The following is an 18,940-nucleotide window of genomic DNA, read 5'->3' as shown; positions in this document are numbered from 1 at the left end:
TTATGTGCAAATCGCCTTTTCTGACCTCAGGTGCCTGACTCAGCTTTTTCCACGTCAATATTTTACAATAGTAAAAGTGAGAATGTACCAGGTGAGGAAAATGAGGGCAAATTTGAGTCTAAAAAAGCAGGGACGTTCCTGCTAATGAAGTACTGTGGAGAATCTGTTCCTAATCAAACCACTAATAGTAACTTTGTTCCTATAATCTGCCTTTTTTTTCAGTAAAGTGGGGTTACATGTTACAGGGATTTGGGGGGATCTGGAGCAGGACTGGATAGGGATTTAAAACAGATTGTTTGGTTCTATTATAACATAATATGAGCAAATAGGTGGTCCTGGCCCTATCCCTTCCTGCCTAGGTATTGTGTCCATCTATCCTCAGGCAAAGCTGATGCAAAATAACTACCAGGACAAAATGGAGATGCTTTTCACCTGTTCTGTATAGAATTTAATGGGCAAGATTCGAAGCAAAGCATTGCTATGCAGAGGTTATTTAGTCTGTCTTTCCCAAGGGGAAGAAGCATGTGAGCAGCTTCTCTAATCAAACGGAGGCATAAGGATGTCTGTGATAGATTTGGTGCTGCATTCAAAGCTCCGTAAGTGGGTGGTGCTCAGGGAGCAGCCAACTGTGTTCAGTTTTGGGCCCCTCACTACAGGGAAGAAACTGGGGCCCTGAAGTGTATTCAGAGAAGGGCAACAGAACTGCAAAGGGTCTGGAGCATAAGTCTTATGGGGACTGACTGAGGGAACTGGGATGTTCAGTCTGGAGGCTCAGAGGAGATTTGTTGCTCTCCCCAACAGCCTGAAAGGATGTTGTGGTGAGGTGGGGGTCAGGCACTGCTCCCAGTTAACAATGAGAGGATGAGAGGTGATGGCCTCAAGTTGTGCCAGGGGAGGTTCAAGTTGGATATTAGGAAAAAATTATTCTCTGAATGAGTGGTGAGACACTGGCACAGGCTGCCCAGGGAGATGGTAAAGTCACCATCCCTAGAGGTGTTTGAGAAATGTGGTGATGAGGGATGTGGACAGTGGGCATGGAGGGGATAGGCTGACTGCTGTACTAGATGGTCTTAGAGGTGTTTTCCAACCATAATGACTCTGTGATTCTATGATTGAGGTTCTCTAGCAGCCTCTTTCTCAGAGGGACAGCTGAGGTTGGGCAGCAAAGGTTTTGGTTCAGCAAAGTCTGGGGAGCACACATCCACAGCCACTGCTGTGCTGCCCGCCTTCTCTAGAGTAATGTGAAGGCAGCATCTCCTTCTACCACTCCAAAAAGAAAGCTCAGAATAAAGCCAGGGTAACCTAAAAGGGGGTGGTTGAGAGACCATCCTGGTACTCTTTTGTAAGTCACTCATCCCTTCCCAATACACCCAAAGAGAGGGTCTGTCCTGGTTATCAACTTTGCTCCCAGAACTCATTAGCTCAGAGGAAAAAACACGTTTCAGTTCCTTCTTAGAGAACTTTAATTAAAAATCATGGAGAAAAACCCATCAGGAAAGAGAGAAACAAGAAAATAGGTAGACATCTCCACCTCTAATTTATGTGAGTTTAAAACCAGTTCCAAGATTGGCTTAATTACCTGGGAACAATGTATTTCTGCAGGATTGCAGATCAGCTCGTTAGCGATACACTTTTTTTTACTTCCAGTTGAAAATGATAATACATCCCTCACTCAAAACATTGTCTCCCAGTCACCATGGTTACTGCCAGGTTTTCCACAAGGACCCAGCATATTCATCTGTCAAATATGCTAATGGAGAACGGACCCTGTCACACAAAGGAGCAGGCTATTCAAACATACACTTGGCAAATAATTGTACATGTCAAAAGAATGATGCTTGTTATTTGCCTAATATTATCCCCCAGAAGTGGGAAATAGTTCAGCTCTCAATGCAAAATGGCTTGCCCTTATCAAATAGGCAATTTGCTGATAATTTAGACTATTAGAGATCTTGGGGTGGGGAGACAAAAGGGGGGGGGAGGTTGGCGAATGTAAGTGGTCTTTTATAATTGCACTGAAAGCAGAATGGGGCATTAAGTGCCCCGGAGGTGCAGTAACAAGGAGCATCACGGGAAGCTGCCGGCCGAGCAGAGGGGCTGCTCACGGCCTCCCCTCTCACCTCCACCAGGTAGCTGCCGGTGGGTGGTTAATTATAATTTAGAAGGAACACTTTTATCGACTGCAGGCTTTTTTTTTTTTTTTTCCTTATTGCTGTTTATCTTCATGATGGGCCAATTTCCAATTTGTCTATTTCAGTAATTAAGCCAAAGAAAAATGTTACTGTAGGATTCTTCCAAGTTTCTGAGCTCCTGATGTTAACAGCTGGAGTTGTCGAGATTGTGCAGAAATTTCTGTGGCTGAGGCAGCGGCCTTTTCTCTGCTTTGGGGCACATAAATGCTCATCCCTCATGCTCTTCTACACCTCCTTCCTCGCCTCCATCTGCTCACAGCCCTTCTTCCAGCTTTCTGCCTGTCCCCAACACAGCTTTACCCAAATCCTGTGTAAATCCAGAGTGTTCTTGTTTAGATTTGGCTGAGCCATACCTAAGACTTTTATCTACAATATCCCTGCTGTTCTTCCCCTCTTTGTCTGTGCCCAAGCCCCCAAGGTGATGACCCTGTGACTCTGGCCCCAAGTTCTCTTGCATGGATGGGTACTGAGCAGGGGTGGGACCACAAACCTCACATCACTCGTGCTATACAGAGGGAGGAGGAAAATCTTAGAGCCCTGTTCCCTCAAACTGAAGAACCAATTAATGTCTCTGGACATGTATGAGGCTTTCAGCCTAAGTTGTAAAAGTGGCAAATACACAGACATCTATGTTTCTTTGAATAGGATGGACAAATCTTCTCTCAGCATCGTCTCAAGACTGCTGGGCCTTTGCTGTTTATTCCTCTCGTGGTTTTGTATGGAATCATAGAATCATTACCATTGGAAAAGACCATAAAGGTAATCTAATACAACCATCAACCCATCACCACCATACCACTAAACTGTGAAATAGGAACTATAGTATCAGGAGAGGACACAGAATGTATCTCCTTTTACCCCAACCTCACCTTTTTCCTTTCTCCCTACCAATTCTCAACATGAATGGGCCACCTAACATAGTTCTCAGCCAGGTTAGATCCCATCACCTACAAGCAGAAGATGGCTTCCCTTAATGCTATGGTTCCCTCCAGCCTGCCTGGGTCTGCGAAGGCTGGGATGGTGCAGCACAGGCGTGCTCTCCTTATGTGCCATTATTTGCCAGATGTGACTGAGGTACAGTCTTCCTGGATCTTGATTTCTGTCTGCTGAGCCTCCTGGTGCTCTCCGCAGTGCAGTTTATTTGCCTTGGGGGTGGATGGGAAGGTCTCCCTCTGAGCTGTGAAATCATCTTCTGTTGGCCCTGGTGAAGTCAGACCCTGAAATACACATGGGGAAGGCAAGGAAATGGTAGTGTGGAAACTGAGCGTAGGGGGTGATTAGTAAATGTTGGGACGGGAACCAAGAGGGGTCACGTTTTGCTACCCTATGTGCTTGTAGCACTAAACACTAATTTTATGATGAGCAGAAGGAAGAGAGGGGAAAAAAAAAGACAACTAGCAAGTGACCTAATCAGCTATTAAAATATTTCCAAGCAGTAAAATTAATACAATTCCCAACTCATAACTTATTTGTCTCTGTACAAAATTAACATAGATAAATAAATTAAAAAAAATAACCTCACCCAAACTGCTTCATAATAAAATGTGATCATAGCAATAATAAGATGCTTCAGTGCATGAATTTAGTTGCGTTAATTCACCCCCAGGTGTAATTGACAGCTCTCAGCCTTCAGCTTTCTGCTGAACAGCCTACTGCGGCTGAATTATTATACCTGGCACTTCAGACTCTTCCACATCTCATTGCCTAATTGTCTTCTCTTCTAGTAGGCGAGTGTTAAACTCAGACATTAAAGGATCTCTGCCAATTACCTGAAGCTCAACATTTGATCTGCCTGAAAATCTCAGCGGTCCAGGGGAGGCTGCTCCTCCGCCTGCATCCTGAGCACTGCTCTGTCCTTCTGAGGGTGGTATAAAGCAAGAGTAACTCTACTTCTGGTTGTAAGGGCATAAACAGAGGGGAAAATTGAGGGAATTTGGGGAACAAATCTGTTCACTCTATCCTTTCAACATCAATGCTAGCACTGATACAGTAGCGGCTGCTAATTACATAGGATTTATAGAAAAATGTATTGCACTCTTTGTTTTCTCTCTGCTGGATTTACAGATGCCATTTGACTGTTGCTTCTGTGCAATACTTTGTAAAAGCAGCAGCTTTTCTGGGATTACCTCCCCACTGTATTGCTTCTGGTGCCTGCAGCTCAGTGATGTGTTTCAATCTGCGGTCACTGCAAAGCCCACGTAGCACAGTGGTGCTTTGGAGACTCTTGTTTGCAAACCAATCAGTTAAATTAAGAAGCTTGATTCTCAGTACTGTGTGATGACATCTCCAATTTAGCTGGTGCCCCAGTGAGGAAGTAAACAAACAATAAAAGTGTCACTATTCCTTCTAGTTCCATTAGACAAACAAGAAGTTTATTCAGCGTTTTGGCAAATGAAAATTTAAGCAAACTGTCAAGGGAGACATTTTCCACATCAAATGTTTTCTGAAAGGGGATTATAACAAGAAAGAGCTATCACCCACCATGTCATTATAAACAAAGGCTCCTGTGAACCCTTTTTATTAAAGATTAGCAGCACTGATTACAGACTTTCCAGGCTGAGCCAAAGGCAAATTAGAATATCTTTTGCTTTGGGATAACTTATGCTACCTTCTTGGGCACTGAGATGATTACAAACTCCCGAGAGCAGAATACCTTCACCTATGGCCATCCATTCTCTGCTGTTTAGAAGCAGCCTGGTGATCTGTCTGGACCTATTTGCTGCCTGAGATCAACACTTCATTCTGCCTTCTACCATACAGTTCCAGGTGAGATCAGTCAGTCATGCAATTGGGAATCCCAGATTTTGGGCATTTCTCATGGATAACCTTTAAGGCTACTTCAGAAAGCATTTCCAAGCCAAGTGTTAATGAGCTCTGTTCCAGCAGGGACAGAATGGGAAGCTACTATGGTACTTAGCTAGCCATGTAAATTCAGCCTTTAGTTCCATGTAGTACCTGTGGGCTTGGTGCAGACTTGGAGACCCAAGAGGCTGGTTGGAAAGGCTGGTAAACATCCAATTCCTACTCTCACCTGTAATTCCTATGACACCCTTGCAGTCCTGCTGGATTGAACGCATACCCATCTCATCTGCTGACTCCTCCTGCCTCAGAGCCTATCAGACCTTCAGCTTTAGACCTATGCGCATTCCTACAAGAAGGTGGACACTGCTGAGTTGGCCTCCAGTCCCCTGGATGCATCCCGATCCCAGGACACTGCACTAACAGGCCAGTACTTCTGTCCCACCTTGGTATGCAGGAAGCTGTTCTCCCAGACTTTTTTTTTCTTTTTTTTCTTTTAAGCTAAAAAAAGCTCATCAGGGAATGAGCCCTGCCACTTGCACAGTCACAGCATCAGTCTTTGTTTATGTACTGAACTGATGAGCAATTAACTTGGAGAAGATACATTATATGCGGAGCACAAGCCTCTTAATGTGCTTTCTATTAAGGCTGCCTAACACTTCCTATTATTAGACCCCACTTTCTGTCACTTACAACTTTTCCAAATTCTAACCATTTAGGCTGAAATCTTCCCTCCCGAGTGTTGCCTCAGGCTGGCCTGATCATATTTTGTGAGGAAAGCTTATATATGCCTTAGGGAAATCCCCAGGATGGTTGTGCAATCTGTGCTAATGGCTCTGAATGACACTCAGTGAGAAGGGACATGGGAGAGGCCATAGACAAAACTAATGCAAACAAGGCCATGTAATTAGACGGAGATGGAGCTAAGCTAAAGGCAGAGAGGTCTTGTAGAGAGGCCTCTATGATTTCCCACTGCATGCTCTTTGTTCATAATAACTGGAAGAGTGATCCTTCATTGCCTGGTCATGCCTGGTTACATTTTCCTGGACACAAATTACAATACAGCTTGTCTGACCTCGGTGTCATCATCCCCAGCAAATTGCAGCTGGTTCTCACGTTTTTATTATGGAGCACACAGCCATCCAGGGGAGTTATTCTCCCTCCGCTTTTCATCACGTGCACTTTCTCCTGCTCCTGAAATGGCTGAATGCTTTCATAATTGTGTGATTGGGAAAAGCGCCATGGGTTAAAGCAACAAAAGGTGTGAGCCTTGTAGGAAAAGGGCAAAGGATGGGGCTCTGAATATCCATAGGGGCCATGGATAATGCTGAGCAGCAGAAATTTTGGTAGTGATTTTGTTCATACTTAGTGAGAGCGGCAGTGAGGCAAGAGGTTTTAGTGAGCTCCCAGCCACCACAGCTTGGATACTTGCTGCAAAATGTGGAGCAGAATGATCCCTGTTGAGCTGCTTTGTCTCCATGTCTTACCTTTCCAGAGATATCTCGAGGGAAGGACCTCTTCCTTCAGACAGCAGTCCTCTGGATAGCAGTCTCTGGGTTGTCTCTGATGGCGTAGTTTCATCAGGATTCCATTGTGCTCCAGCACAGGTGCTCTGACAAGCTGTGACCCCATTCCCAGAGGTCTCCCCACAATCTTATTATCTGAGATCCCAGTCCTGAAAATGGACAAGCTTATAAAGCAGCAAATCCCAGGGCCTCTTTTGTCACTGTGGGAAGAGCTGCCTGCACAGAGGATGAGAGCAGGGAAAGCCATGTTGCTTTAAACAAATTTGAAATCAGATGCACTGAGGAAAAAAAAAAAAAAAGCTAAACTATGCCAGCAGAGAGTTGGTACAGCAGCATCTCTGTTCCCTGTGTATGGCACAGCCTGTTAATGCCTCCCGTATTGGTCTCATCCCTCCCCCAAACTAGACAAGAAGCAAACCCATTATCTGAAGGGCATTTGTCTAAAACTCCTCTTTTGTGCCTTGGCTATCTAGGGCCTGCAGCTGTCACTTCCCATTCTTCCTGTAATTGCTCCCACTACAGCTAATAATGCATTTATCAAGAAGGCTTTATTTATTTATTTTTCATTCTCCCATTATTATTATTATTATTATTATTATTATTATTATTAAGGTATAAAATAGGCCTTTTCCCACTGCTCCAGCAGAAAAACTGGTGAAAAGCAGTGGCTGTCCTGCTCTCCTGCCTCAGAGTATTGGTTTCTCAATATATTGATCCCCCAGAGTAGCCTCTACAGTGTCAGGTTTTCACCCCTGATAGCTCCTAAAGTGAAGCTCTCACAATTGGACAAAAAGCAATCCAAAAAGCAATTTGCTTTTCCAATAATTTGGTTTCTCCAAAGGCGTGTGGTAGAAGGTATTTGTGCATTGCAGGGAGTGAGGAGTCAGCCTTCCCCAGAGGTTTCCTGCAGTGGAGCTGGAGTCAGAGGGCTTTGAATCCCCAGCCCAGGGCTGCCATGGTGGCTATAGGTTCAAGGTGTGGCTTCCCAGGACAAGAAGGATTTGGATATCTTAAAGAGAGCAGCTGTTGAGATGTAGCTCTGCAGGCTCAACTTGGATAACATTCATCATTCCTACTTCTCTTTCCTCTTCTATCTACCAGGCCTTTCTGGATGACAAGCTTTGGAAATACCTCTTTTTGGTGGTACACCAAGTCCATGTGCACCTTATGGAAGAGCTGTTGAGATTTTCACTTTATCAATCAAGCGTGCTGTTTTATTTAATTAGCTTCCTTCCTAGTCAATTTGTGGCTATCTTTTCCTGCTTGTTGTAGGAGTGATGGGAAAGAAGCTAAGTCAATCAGTGAACCTACGTGTTCTCCCAAGGCTCTGTTCATCTCCCTCATTTAAATCAACAGAACCTCTCCCCCAAAAGAAGAAACTTAGCTGTCTGCCATTTCTGTCTGCAGTCTGTCTCCTTTTAAACCATGGGGGTATTTCATATATTCCTCAACTTTTGGCTGCTATTTGTGAATTAATGGGGTGAAGCGATTTCCCTGAGCTTATCAGAAAATCTATGTAAGACAGCAAAGAAGAACAGGATCTGGTCCATCAGGTTTAGAGATATGGAGTCTTGGCTCTCTCGGACACTTCTGATCTCATGGTCAGGCACTGGCACAGGCTGCTCAGAAAGGTGGGGGAGTTACTATTCCTGGAGTTGTTCGAGAAATGTGGAGATGTGGTATGTAAGGGCATGGTTTAGTAGGAAATATTGGTAGTCAGTGCATGGTTGGACTGGATGACCTTAGAGGTCTTTTCCAACCTTAATGTTTCTATGAACTCAGGTGCTGACTAGAACAAACAAGTGGTCCAGACCCTGGATGCTTTAATAGCCATCTCTTAAGAAAGAGATCTTCTCCCCACTGTCCCATGAATGCATTGATCATTGCTTAGAAATTCAGCCTTTCATTCTGGTGAGCCTCATCCACGTTGTTCAACAGAGATGCCGCTTGTTTGTCCTACATTTGTGTAATGCAGCATCTCATCTGTCCTAGGGAAAAGCAAAAAGCAGAGACAGAAGCTGAAGTTGTATGTTTGCTGTATGGCTAAATGGCTGTGGAGTGTACAAGTTGTAATGGCTGAAAGATGTCTTTACTGATGTAACAGAGAGCACATGGCTCGCTAAAAGGGAAAGATGATGGTTTCCCTGTGCAGTGTTGTTTGATTATATCTTCCCTCTCCCCAAGCATAGACAACGTTGTTGTACTTGTTGGTGTTGATTTAAGTCAGTTTAATTTATCTGCTCCCCCTGCAGCCACCACAATCTTGTAAGGCTAGCTCTTGGATAATTTTTTAAAGAAAAATAATTTTTTTGGACTATTCTAAGTTTTGTAAAATCCCACTGGAAAGAGAAATTTAATGTGAAACTTATTCCCCTTTCATAGTAATAATCGAGGGTTTCACTGTGAGTATTTTCTGTTGAATTGCAGGAATGGATCAGCCAAATAATTTTACAGCTTTCTGCATGTTGATGAATGGGTTCAACTCTAAGATACCTGAAGAGTTTCCCTTAATGTAGAAAAAAATGACCTAAGTTTAGAAATACATCCAGATCCTTTAGAGAGGAATAATAAGCTTCTCAAAATGTTTTGTTTCTGATTGAGTAGAACATTACATTTAAACCGGAATGAATTGTGGGTGGAATTCCAGTAAATTTGAAGCAATGATTTGCCCTGACAGTCCTTGTTTTATGAAAACAATGGATGATATCTTTAATTTAGAGTCTGTGACTCTGAGACTCTTGAAAGGCAATAAGTTTACATATGTGAAGTGTTAAGCAAAGACTTTTGCCACACCCCACCGGCATTCCTGGTGCGCAGTGATGCTTTATGTACCATAGACTGTGTGTTTAAAAAAGGAGTTTAATCCAGGTTCTCTCTATGTGATACTGCTATCCTGAGGGACGGTCTGTAAGCAGAAACCATAGTTTAAGCAGACAAAAGGGAGGAAATCTTTATGCCCTGTTTTACTCTGATGCTTCTCACTACCCATTGGAAAGGGAACCTGTCTGAGCAGGATGAGCTCTGGAGGCTTCCATGGATATGCAGTGCAAGCAGGATTTTGAGTCCCAGTACTCCGATACTGAGTGGAGAACAGTGAGGGAGGACGTGTTCAGAGTGGTTTGTGGAATGCTGAAGTTGACAGAACCGTTGTGGGCCTGATGCTGAAGAACCTCCCCCATGAGGAGTTTGCAATCAGACAGCTCTCCGTCTCATCTTTATTCAGTTACTTTATTTTCAGGAGCACCAGTTTCACTCTGAAGTGTAACAAAGCAAAAGAAGTGCTTAATCAGAAGCCTTTTGTCACAGGCCATTTAGATCCTAAAAGACAGATTACAGGGAGAGCAATCCTTAAAACCAGAACAGAACAGAGATCTCTAATTGCCCAGGATCCATTTGTGCAGTTGGTGATGTGCTGCTGAGCTGCCTTTCTCAATCAGGATGGGTCTATTGCCTTCCTTTTTGCCTCATTTTCTACAGCTGTAAAGCAGATAATCTCTCACTTGCCTTTGCATCTACCCTAACTGGGGCTGTGTCTCTTTCACACGCTGGGTAAAGTGTGATCACAGCTAAGCGATAGCCATTAAACCCTATCAAATTAGGATTAGCAAGGATGACTTCCCACATTAGATCAATTTAAGTTATTGGCTTGTAGAAGGAAAGTGTGATTCTTTCCTCTGTTAGCTGGAGCATGGTTTTCTTGTGACAGCATGGGGTATGATTGTAGTTCTCCCCTTAAAGTCATCAATTCTGCTTTGTACCTCTATTGCACCCGCTGCCTTCAAAACTGAGCTTTTCCTTTCAGCCTATCCTGAGATAATCTAACTGCAGTTAATGCACAGAAAGGCAGCAGGGAGGTCTTGGGGAAGGCAGTTCTTCATCAGAAAGTTGTACAAATAACAGAGCAGACTAAGGTAGGTTTTGCTGAGGAGTGTTATGGCAGCAGCCCAAAGGTTTTCTGCATTCATGTTTAGAGAGAACCGAGCACTGATGATGAGTTCCAGTGGTGTGTGCCTGAGCACAGGGAGAAGAATCACATCTCTTTTACATGCTGTTGCCCCTTTGGTCCTGGGAGAGCCTTCCTGCCCCTTCCATTCCTGTTTTTCTTGGATTCACAGGATCCTCAAAGATAAATACCACCCCACAGGTGAACCTGTTCTGATCCAAAGCAAATCAGGTCCCCACCAAAGCTGGTGCAGACATCACATTCCAGGTTAGGCATTTAAACACCTCATGAAAAGTCAGCACCTTGCATCCTGGACTTGATCCTACCAGGTCTCCAGTTCCTCACATCAGCTTCAGTTTATTACATTTAATAGGCTGTGGAAGGGGCAGCAGCACTGAATTTAACTCCAAATGGCACTAATGGTAGCTGTTCCAGCTGTTTCCAGGAAGAGGGTGGCATACAGCAGCCAATGCTGGAGAATGAGGTGTATTTTCTCATCCATGGCTGCTGCTTAATACAAATATAATTAAATACTAGTTGCATACTGAGAAAAAAAAAAAAAAAAAGCACCAAAAAACAAGATACCTGTATAAGATTAAAAAGATATTCACTGAACTTTCCTAGCCAGGCCGCAGCTTCTACAAACCTATTACAAGGCTGTTAAACCTCACTAAATGTGTTTGCAATAACTACTTGCTGTTTCATTATGGAGCAATAACTCTCCTTATTGAGTCTAAATTAAATCCTTATTTGAGACACTTCATTTAAGGCGTTATTGGGAAACCCACCTTGGAAGAAGCAGAACCAACCTTTGCTTTATAGCTTACAAGATTATATTATACGCATATGTATAAATGTCTAATTTCAGGGCATTACACCTCAATGGCTGCAGCGCACAGCTGTAGTCTCCAGAGTCAGACTTAAGGCATAGTCTGAGGCTTTTCGTCATACTGAGACCTCCAGAACTTCTGTAGCTCTCTCCTTTCCCGCTGACACCCCTTTTCTTTGCAGGTGTTACTGTGTGGGGAACCAGCATCCCTCTTAAATTTCCTTCTACAGAAGCGTCCAGCTCTGAACTCTGGAGATGTGTGTCCCCAGGTCTGTTCAATTGCCTTGTTTAGGCTGAGGTGAGTTAATAATTTTCTGAAAGCTGGCATGAAATCCGTCCAAACACCTTGTTCCATTGTGAATAGGTAGAGAGAAAGCATGAAAGAGTTGATTTGCAGATTGGAGTATGATCATGCGGGACCCTTCTGGTAGCCCACGATGATGTGATTGGTTCAGCTAGGAGGCAAAAGACCAGCTATGTGCTTCATGACCAGTAGAAGTTACGGCGAAGGTCTTTGCTTAGGGATCTATAGTGCCACCTCACATATGTCATGCCCATATAAAAGTCAAGACCGTGATTCAGGATTTAAAAAACATCAATAATATTGATCAGCACTGACTGGGAGCATTTACTTGTAGAACTCAGAGAGCTTTCTAGAGTGGTAGCTCTCTCCCACTTTACAACGGAGGCAATTGCAATGCCATTTCTAAGCTGTAATAGAGTGAGTGGTGGAGAGGTGATGATAGCTACCTCCTAGCTCAGTCCTCTTTGCTTGTTAAAGAAAAAGAGATACCTTGTAGTGAATGTTTTCAACAACAATCCTTTGAAAACTCAGCATCCAGCAATGAAACTGTGTATGTAGAAATCACAATGGAAGGGGATGGGCTGGCCCAAAAGAGAACAGAATATTTTTAGATCCTTCTGCAGGTGATGGCCTAATGCCTTTCAGCTGCCCCTTGAAACAATAGTTCTCTTCATCTATTACCATTGCCAAGGACACTACTTGCTCCCCTGGTTTAACTCCCTGGCTCTTTGAGGCGAAACAACTTGGGCTGAGGAACCACAGAAACCAGTCTCTGTTCTGCCCTAGAAATGCTCTGGTGAAGAAATGTGAGAAAACCAACAGATCTGGGACTTCTGCAAGCTCATAATGCAGGGCACTTGCCTCTTGATAAGGAAATTATATTTCTAAAACAAAGCATTTCCAGAAGGAAGGGGTGAAAACTCTTCCATTCTCTGTCCCTTCCTCCCATTGAGGTAATCTATACTGCTAACAGACACATAATAAACACAACCCATCTGGGTCCTTTAGAGCTGGAGACATTCACATCCTTGTCAGACTCTAGACTCAGCATCTTGGGTCTATTTCTAACACAAAGCAGAGAATTTTGCCTAAAAGCTATTGCTGGTTTTTGGAGAGGAAAGACATTTTGAATCTTGACAGTCCTGGGGCTGGGCTAACATCATTATACCAGTGTTTTCTCCTCCCAGAGTCCTTCCAAACTCAAGAGTCTGTGTTTATACAGTTCTTAGCCCAAAGGGGGCTCATTCTGTGTTGGCCCTTTGGCACTGCAGCAATAAACAGGATTAATAACTGGAGTCAGCAGGGCTCAGTACCCGTTAGAATTTCCCATGGACTATCCAGAAGGTGCTGTTCTTACAAGCATCTTGGCAGTGAATTATTTATGGGCAGCATAAGGATCGCAGTGCTTGCCAGTTTATTAGATTTATAACTAGCTGTGTTAGGTCCATTGTGTGTGTGTCTGTGCATGTACGAGCATGTACTTGTTCAGCTGTTTCTCTTCAGTCCCCTGTTATTTAGGGAAGATCTGCTCACATGCATTACCAATATAAACATATCACTTTGTGACTCAGATGTGAGAAAATCCAGGAGAGGCATAGGATTGTTACACAAGAAGGAAAAGCTTCTTTAGGTGCCTTAACTACAGATGCAAACATTCATCCAAGCACAGGTTGAAAAACTGAGACCCAAGATTATTTGAAGAGTGAGAAAGTTTGGTTTTCTTCTGAGTTTCACAGCTTCTTAGAGCTGTGCTTGTGTGGTTTTTATATGGAGACGTGAACTTGAACCTCCTTTTATGGCAGATGTATTGTTTTGATGCCCAAGGAACTCCAGATGGGCAGTCTGCTGGTTGGGTACTGCGATGGATTTTAAACACAATTCTCTCTTCAAACCCATGGAGAGGAGCACTTGCCTTCCAGCTAATGTGTGCTATTCCAGTTCCAACAGAACTCTGAGTAGATGTTATTAACAGCTCATCTTTTCCTGTTCTCTCTGATACATCTGTGCTATGATGTTGCCAATAGAGTCATCACTGCATCTGAAGGTGCTGGATTAGAGCCATGAAACTCTACAACACCTCCTTCTGAAGAGGCACAGGTGACTGTATTGCTATCAACAGAGGTGACAGGAGCAAAGACCTTTCTTCTTGCAAATGTTCCAAGCAAGGAAGCAAAGCCTCTTATAGCTGGAGAAGAACTGGCTGAAAGCAGAATGTTTTGCAAAGTTTTCTGAGAGTCCTCATAAACTCTGCTGTAGAGAGAACCTCTTTGAGCTGCTCAGTAAATTGGATGGTTTAAATAATATATGGACTGTCTTTCTGGATTCATGAGAACTGCTGTGAGAAGCATTGACTTGTTCAGACTGCAATAGTCTTCTTTCTTTTGCTTTAAAAAGTTAACTTCACTAGGCATCAAAATCTCACATCTGACTTCGGAATCTGCGTCTGGTGAGACCTGAGCTGGCTGGTGTTCATTTCACAGCTCTGTTTTTGTGTTGTCTTGCTTGAGTTCCCAAATGCACTTTTTCTGAAGGTTATTTAAAAAAATCTCGGAGCAGAAAAAGGAAAAAGGCATTCTCCTTATAAAAATGACCCAGTCCACCAGTTTCTTATTCCTGACCAAGTTCAGATACCTACCTCCAGTCTCTGGACTCCTACGTTTATTGCTATTTGAACTCAGTTGTGTATAAAGTCTGAAGATCAACAGCTCACTGGACTGTATTCTTATGTGTTCATTCCATGTCTCCATCCATCTCTAAGTGCCGAAAGATGCTTTCAGAGAGTTGATCCATATTACCATGCTAAAGTCTAGTGGGATGTGAGCAAGACCAGGATAAAAATGTTATTAGGGGCAATGTCTTCATTTTTTACTCTCCAAGATTACCTCAGTGAGATCTATGCCTTTAAGCCCTATCTCCATAGTTGAACCAGGGGTGAATAACTACAGCATCAGAAACATCATGGAAGAAGAGCTGCCCATGCAAGGATTCAATAGGAGCCTTGAGCCAGTCATCATTGCTTTCAGTGTCGAAAAACAGTTTACTCATGCTAGGATCCCTCTACAGTCAATGGGGAGAAGTATGTTCTTAGGATTGTGATTCATGTGATCTACTTCAGGCATCTACTTTGAAATTGGATGAATTGCACCCCTGGTTCCATTGACTGTATATTGATGAGATGTCTGTCTACTGTAAGAAAGGAGCTTTGGGTGACTAGCTTTGACTTAGAGGCATGAATTTAATCAGATTAATCCACCTTGTATCTCGATATGTACACAGTTCTCTCTTGTTGCCAAATAGACATGACAGACATGCAAAGAAAGCTGTTTTTGGCTTTTTTTTTTTTTTTTTTTTTTTTTTTTCTCTTTGGGACTCTGCAAAAAAATCAGAAAGTATTCAAAAAGAGCAGCAATGTTAGGTAGGGATAACTTGTACCTGAAGCTGGGTAGTGAATAGTATTTGATCCTCCTCAACAAATTTGCAGGAATCAAGGGCAGTAAGGGTGATTTTGTGCCTAAAAATAAATATATCTTGGTGAAGTGAGCTTTCCTGGAGTCTTCTGGCAATTTGTGACAGAAAGGAAAAAGGTCCTCCCTCCCCTACTGAGATATTCTTCCTTGAAAGCTTTGAACAATTACTGCATTTTGCCTTTTCCACCGCAGCATGGATGCTTTCTTCTTTTTAGCAGTTTGTCTATGAGCATTTTAGCTTCAGTTTAATAAGAGAGGATTGATGCTTACACTCTCTATACAGGTTGTACAGGGCAACGTTTCTGCTTGTCATAGTAGGAACATTATTGAAAAAGACACCAAAGACATATGGATGGGGGAATAATAATAAAAAGCAACATATTTTCTTTCTCTACTACAAAACAAAACAAAACAAAACAAAAAAGAAACAATGATTCCCCATTCACCTCCCCCCCCAAAAAAGAAAAGGCAACCCACATCCTAAAACCAAAAGCAGGTGCAAAGAGAGGTTAACAAATCTTGATGACGTAAAATTGTCACTATGAAAATGGAAATTTACCAAAACAAAATGATAACACATTCTGTACAACCCTCCCATTGGAAGTAAAAAGAAAATCTCACCTATTTGCCTCACAGCTCTGGCAAAAGTGGCTTGGCTTCAACCAAAATCTACAAAAAAGTGCCTTCATCCACTTCTTTATTTCAAGTACCCACCTCCCCAGAAGATGTTTTGAGAAGGGCTCTACAATGACCAAAAAATAAGGAAGTAGATTTCTAAGAATGCTGTCACAGAACTGTTTCTCTTGTCATAACATGTCTGCACTGCAAGTGCACACCAAGGACCACTCTGGGAGCCTGACATCAAGACAGCATTCCCTTACAGGACCATGGTTATGCCTTCCATACACCACGGGTTTTCTTCCCAACAGTTTGAACTCACACTGATGCTTCTTTAGACCCATACTTCCACCTCCATGCTTTAAATTGAACCTCTAATAGTGTCTCTCTTATTGTCCTCTATAGATGTCTTTATGTAGTGAAAGCTGGTATCAACAACCTGTCCTTTCATTATATATCAGTGGTGGGAAATCCAGGAGAGAACATGTGAGTTTTTCTCCATTGAACGGATGGACTTGGGCTTGGCTTTGCTCCCTCAGAGGTCAGTAGAAATTTTCATGCTATGGATGGAAAGAGCAATAGCTTCAGGCCATGTCAATACAGATAGCCTTTCTGGAACTCTGAACAGCATCCCAAGCCTCTTTATGTCAACACAGAAAAGCCTCAAAGCTGAAGATTGTTGATTATGTTCCTGGAAACTGGGATTCTTTACTCAGGAGTTGTTTCTGTTTCTAGTCCTCTGAAGACAGAAAAGGTAGCCAGGTTCCATGTCAGGAACACAAAAATCCCTCAGTCATCCTTCTCTCAAGCAGAAGTCACTTCTGGATGAAATCTACTTTTTTTGCTTCTCCCTGTCACTACATAGGTTCAATGGGTCTTCTCAGATTGGTCTCAGTGTGCCAGGCCATGAAAGGCTGGGAGTAAAAATGTGCTCAATAGCAGCTTTATACCAGCAGAATCCTATGTTGTGCTGCAAAAGCATAGGGCCTGCTTTTTAGTGACTTGCTTCTTTGCATCTATTTTTTGCATTTGATCTCTTCTACTTTGAAAAATACCAGCTGCAAAATATACCAGGTCTGACTGCATAGTGAAATGAGTGGATGGCTGCAGAGATGGATTGCTAGTGCCAGAAAATTGCCTGATAAGATGGGTAACTGCCAGATAAGATGGAAGGCTTGGACACAGATCTGTGGATCTCAGATGTAGAAGTTCAGCTCTTTCATTTCAAGGCATGCCTGTGTAGATGAACCCAGTCAAAAAGAGGTTGTATTTCCAAAAGGACCTTTGCGAGTGTGACTTCTTCTGCCTACATGAATTACTTTGCATCAGTCAGCTTTGATCTTCTAAACCACTCCTCAAGGCAATGGACAACTCCCTTCAAGGTTTTTCTGCAGATTATTAAATGTAATGTACCTATAATTTCAATATCACATCCTGCTCAGAACTCATTAGAGCTCAAAACTGGCATAAGTAGCAGTGAAATCCTTGTTCTCATCTTAAAACAGCCAGAAGAATTGAATGATGTAGATGTAAGCTTAGCTTCTAGCAAAGCAAAAGTAAACTGTGGAGAACAGGTTACTTGCAGGGGAAAGGGACCACAGAGATATGGAAGGGCACTCATCCATATTTGCTGAAGGACGAGTTGATGTCCAAGGACAGCCTCCCAGGCTTGTTATTCCATTGCCAATCCTCAATGGCTCCATTGTCTTCGTGGCATTTTTCCTGATTGATACCTCTTGTCATTGACATGAGAATCTGCTCCCTTTACACTTTATGAGAAGCCAGGTAAAATAATTCCACCATGCCTTCCTTTTTATGAAAATGGAGCAAAGCATGGCACACAGACATTCAATCTCCCACCGGAGATAAAGCGCCTTCATTTACTAGCTCAGAAAATCAATACCTGTGATTTGATATGAGCATTTATTTTCACTTAACTCCTTTCTATCACTGAGCCATTGGGGGAGGGCAGGAGAGCTTCATTTATTGCAGCGGGATTTGCAGTGAATGCTACCCAGTCAATTGCATTTCACCGCGTTCACACATTCATCTGTCTTGCTGATATCTGTCTTATGTTTCTCTGCCTTTCCCAGTGGGATCAAGGAAGGGTTGTGTCCAGAGACATTGAAAACTATGGTCCAGGGTCTAATAATTTGGATGGTGGCATTGCTGCCCTGCGGCTTTTTTATTGTAAGCCTATGTGCGTGACTAGAAGGCAGCTTTCTGAGCTGGTGAAGGGCAGGATAGCTCTTGGGAGCTAGAGGGTTGATTCTGGAGCTGAGGAGTGTGGTGTCCACATGAGACACAAATATTTAACTTAAGGGGAAAGGCAGGAAATTCTACATGGGATCTGCACTGGAGAAAGGGAAAAGAGAGAGAAGAGAATCTGAATGAAACCACTTCCTTGCAAGGATAGGGTTGACTGTCAATGACGTGCTGGATGTGGCAGCACTTGGCTGACGAGGGCTGTAGAAACTTTGTGCCCCATGGGGACAGCCCCCTTCAAAATATGAATGGGACCAAGCGGTTTTACAAGTTGTCTGGGGTCAAATTAGGTATTAAGAAAAATTTCTTCTCAGAAAGAGCAGTGACGCATTGGTACAGGCTGCACGGGGAAGTGGTGGAGTCACCATCCCTGGTGGTGTTGAAGATGTCACACTGAGTGACATGGTGTATAGCAGTCACAGGCATGCAATGATGGTTGGACTCAACGATCTTATTTGTCTTTCCAACCTTAATGATTGTATGATTCTATCTTCAAATACTGGAAGAGTTCTCCCAGGGGTGTAGTCACATTACTATGGGGGGATGATAACTAATGTTAGCTGCTGCTCCCAGTGATGGTGTGGAGGCGTGTGGGTGGGTGAAGAAATAAATAATAAACAAAAAGTCAGCTTGTCAGTGTGTGAGGATGGAAATGAAGAGCACTGACCAGTGATGACCTTTTGTTTACATTTCCCTTCGAAAGGGAGAAATAATTGCAGTTTCTGTGTGACGTTGCCTTCAAATTACACCCTCTCTCCCTGCTGTATTCAAGACTAGCCAGTGATGACATTAGAGTCTTGAATCAAACTAAATGGTTACTATGGTGTCAGGCTGAAATTATGAATCTCAGAGCCCGCCAGCTTGGAGAGGCAGCAGTGGCGGACACATAATTAAAACTGGAGGAGAGAATAGAAGCCACATTGTATCTGAATAGCAGCAAGATTGCACTTCCGAGGAGCAGTTACAAAAAAAAAAAAAAAAAAAAAAAAAAAAAAAA

At 43.0% G+C, this 18,940-nt stretch overlaps 2 long non-coding RNA genes across 8 annotated transcripts in view; both read left to right on the top strand.

Moving 5' to 3' along the window:
* LOC122162928 overlaps nucleotides 1-5,411 on the top strand; it is a 32,698-nt gene extending 27,287 nt beyond the window's left edge. For 2 of the 4 annotated variants that reach the window (XR_006169741.1, XR_006169742.1), the window contains exons 11-12: nucleotides 2,838-4,958; nucleotides 5,250-5,411. This is a non-coding gene — a long non-coding RNA (uncharacterized LOC122162928). The remainder of the gene's footprint in view (nucleotides 1-2,837; nucleotides 4,959-5,249) is intronic. The other 2 variants (XR_006169743.1, XR_006169744.1) reach the window with 2 other exon arrangements.
* A 6,077-nt stretch (nucleotides 5,412-11,488) lies between these two features.
* The window catches only part of LOC122162929, a 48,571-nt gene continuing 41,119 nt past the window's right edge, over nucleotides 11,489-18,940 (top strand). For all 4 annotated transcript variants that reach the window (XR_006169747.1, XR_006169748.1, XR_006169746.1 and 1 more), the window contains exon 1: nucleotides 11,489-11,587. This is a non-coding gene — a long non-coding RNA (uncharacterized LOC122162929). The remainder of the gene's footprint in view (nucleotides 11,588-18,940) is intronic.

Source organism: Centrocercus urophasianus, unplaced genomic scaffold (assembly GCF_019232065.1).
Source record: "Centrocercus urophasianus isolate 14NV4802_14NV808 unplaced genomic scaffold, USGS_Curo_1.0 seq_22, whole genome shotgun sequence".
In the NCBI taxonomy this organism is placed as follows: domain Eukaryota; kingdom Metazoa; phylum Chordata; class Aves; order Galliformes; family Phasianidae; genus Centrocercus; species Centrocercus urophasianus.
The sequence above is the reverse complement of the archived record's forward strand: the minus strand, read 5'-3'. Positions and strand labels throughout refer to the sequence as shown.